The sequence below is a fragment of the Myotis davidii genome, unplaced genomic scaffold (assembly GCF_000327345.1).
Source record: "Myotis davidii unplaced genomic scaffold, ASM32734v1 scaffold336, whole genome shotgun sequence".
In the NCBI taxonomy this organism is placed as follows: domain Eukaryota; kingdom Metazoa; phylum Chordata; class Mammalia; order Chiroptera; family Vespertilionidae; genus Myotis; species Myotis davidii.
The window spans coordinates 328,560-332,259 of NW_006287905.1; positions in this window are offsets into that span (position 1 = coordinate 328,560).

Here is a 3,700-nt window from a genome sequence, read left to right on the forward strand (position 1 = left end):
CCTTGGCTATGCTGAATAATGCTGCAATGCACACAGGCGTTCAGGTATCTCTTCAAGATGCTGACTTCATTTCCTTTGGATGTATACCCAGAAATGGGGTATTGCATCAAATGGAAGTTCCATTTTTAATTTTTTGAGGAAAAAATTAAAAATGGAAACTCCACAGTGTCTTCCACAGTGGCTGCACCACTCTGCATTCCCAACAGCAGTGCAGGAGGGTTCCTTTTTCTCCACATCCTCTCCAGGACTTGTCATTTGTTGATTTGTTGATGATAGCCATTCTGACAGGTGTGAGGTGGTACCTCATTGTTGTTAAGATTTGCATCTCTTAGATGATTAGGGACTTTGATGAGTATGTTTTCATATGTCTCGTGGCTTTCTGAGTGTCCTCTTTCACAAAGGGGTCTTGCCTCCTTTGTCAAATGTTAATTGAGCATAATGGCTTGTGTTGATTTCTAGGTTCTCTGTTCTGTTCCATTGGTCTATATGTCTATTCTTGTGCCAGTACCAGGCAGTTCTGAGAACAGTGGCTTTGTAGTACAGCATGATATCTGGTATTGTGATCCCTCCAACATTGTTCTTCTTTCTCATGATTGCTGCAGCTATTTGAGCTCTTTTTAAATTCCAGATGAATTTTTGGAGAATTTGTTCTTGGTCTTTGAAGTATGCCGTTGGTATTTTAATGGGGATTGCATTAAATGTATAGATTACTTTGGGTAGTATGGACATTTTAATGAATTGATTCTACCAATCTATGAACATTGTATATTCTTCCATTCGTTCATGTCTTCCTCTATGTCTTTTTTCAGCATCCTGAAATTTTCTGAGTACAGGTTTTTTATCTCCTTGGTTAAGTTTATTCCTAGGTATCTTAATTTTTTTGTTGCAATGGTAAATGGGATTCCTTTTTTAATTCCTCTTTCTGTGAGTTCATTATTGGTGTATAGAAAAGCCCTAGACTTCTGGGTGTTAATTTTGTATCCTGCTACATTGCTGAATTCATTTATTAAGTCTAGTTGCCTTTTTGATGGAGTCTTGGGATTTTCTATATACAATATCATGTCATCTGCTAATAAGGACAGTTTTACTTCTTCTTTTCTAATTTGGAGGCCTTTTATTTCTTCACCTTATCTGATCGCAATGGTTAGTAGTTCCAGTACTATGTCGAACAGGAGTGGTGACAGTAGGCATCCTTGTCTTGTTCTTGTTCTTAGGGGAAATGGTTAAATGGTTTTAGTTTTTGCCCATTGAGTATGCTGTTGGCTGTAGGTTTGTCATATAAGGCTTTTATTATGTTGAGGTATGATCCTTCTATTCCCACTTTGCTGAGAGTTTTTATCAAGAAAGGGTGTTGGATTTTGTCAAATGCTTTTTCTGCATGGATTGATATGACTATATGATATTTGTCTCTCAGTTTGTTTATATGGTGTATCACATTTATTGATTTGCGGATATCGTACCATCCTTGCATCCCCAGAATAAATCCCACTTAGTCATGATGTATTATCTTTTTGATATAATGCTGGATTTGATTTGCTAGAATTTTGTTGAGAATTTTGGCATCTATGTTCATGAGGAATATTGGCCTGTAATTCTCTTTCTTTGTATTGTCTTTATTTAGTTTTGGGATTAGGGTAATGCTGGATTCGTAGAAAGAGCTTGGAAGTGCTCCTTCCTCTAAAATTTCTGGAGTAGTCTGAGGAAGATAGGTTTTATTTCTTTGAATGTTTGATAAAACTCCCCTGTGAAGCTGTCTGGTCCCAGGCTTTTGTTTGTTGGAAATTTGTTGATTACTGCTTCAATTTCCTCCATAGTTACCGGCCTATTCAGATTTTTTGATTACTCCTGGTTGAGTTTTGGAAGGTCATATTTTTCTAGGCATATGTCCATTTCTTCTAGGTTGATCAGTTTGTTGGAGTAGAGTTGCTCATAGTAATTTTTTTAATGATTCTTCATATTTCTGTATGGTCTGTTGTTATTTCACCTGTTTTATTTCTGATTTTGTTTATTTCGGTCCTTTCTCTTTGCTTCTTGGTGAGCCTGGCTAGAGGTTCATCAATCTTGTTTATCCTTTCAAGGAACCAGCTCGTGGTTTCATTGATCTTTTGTATTTTTTTTTGGTCTCTATGTCATTTATTTCTGCTCTAATCTTTATTTTTTCCTTCCTTTTGCTCACACTGGACATTTCTTGCTTCTCTCTTTCTAATTCTTCAAGTTGCAGAGTTAGATGGTTTATTACCAGTTTTTTTTTGTGTGTTTTGAGATAGGCCTGTAATGCTATGAACTTCCCTCTCAGGATTGCTTTCACTGTGTCCCAAAGATTTTGGATTGTTGTGTTTTCATTGTTGTTTGTTTCCAGGGTGTTTTTTCTTCCTTCTTTGATCTCTTTGGTAGCCCAATCATTGTTTAATAGTATGCTACTCTGCCTCCAAGTTTTTTAATATTTGTGATTGTTTTTATTGTAGTTGATTTCTAATTTTATGCCATTATGATCTGAGAAGATGCTTGGTATGATTTCAATCCTCTTGAATTTGGAGAGACTTTGCCTGTGTCCCAATATGTGTTCTGTCTTTGAAAATGCCCCATGTGCACTTGAGAAGAATGTATATTCTATAGTTTGGGGGTGGAATATTCTGAAGATGTCTATTAAGTCCATCTGATCTAGTGAGTCATTTAGGATTGAAGTTCCTTTGCTAATTTTTTGTCTAGAGGATTTATCCAGTGATGTTAATGGGGTATTAAAGTCTCCTACTATAATTGTGTTGCTGTCAATCTCTTTCCTGATATCTTCTAGAAGTTTTTAATATTTTATGTATTTGGGTGCTCCTGCATTGGGGCAATAAATGTTTACGAGTTATATCCTTTTGTTGTATTGATCCCTTTAGAATCATGAAGTGGCTTTCTTTGTCTCTTGTTATGGTCTTCACTTTGAGGCCTATTTTGTCAGGTATAAGTATTGCTATCCCCCTCTCCTTTTTTAATTTCCATTTGCCTGATAGATATTTTTCCATCCCTTCACTTTCAGTCTGTGTGAGACCCTTGTTCTGAGGTGAGTCTCCTGTAGACAGCATATACACTGAGAGGCCAGATTATTATGACCATCTGATGTTTGTAGGCAAATTATAATTTCGTGCTGAAGTTGCTAGAGTACCAGACCATTATAAATAGGGAAGCAGGTTGTTTACCATGACAGTAGAAGTGATTTTTTTTCTGAAGATATGGGTAAACAATGTGATTTAACAGCCTTTGAACGTGGGATATATATATTATATGGGTCATGTTTTCTTGTCCATTCAGTCACTTGATGTCTTTTGGTTGGAGCACTTAATCCATTTATGTTTAATGTTATTATTGCTAAGTGCTTGTTTGTAGCCATTTTTGTACTTTATCGTTGTGTTCCTTCCTCCCTTTCTATTTCTTCTTTTTACAGCATTCCCTTTAGCATGTTTTGCATCTCTGGCTTGGTAGTGATAAACTCCCTTAGCCTTTTTTTTGTCTGCGAAGCTCCTGATTTCCCCTTCAATTTTGATTGATAGTCTTGCTGGATAGAGTATTCTTGGATTCAGAACTTTGCTTTGCATCACTTTGTATACTTCATTCCATTCCCTTCTAGCTTGATGTCTTTCTGTTGATAAATCATTTGATAATCTGATGGGGGATCTTTTGTAAGTAACTCTTTGTCTTTCCCTTGCAGCCTTTA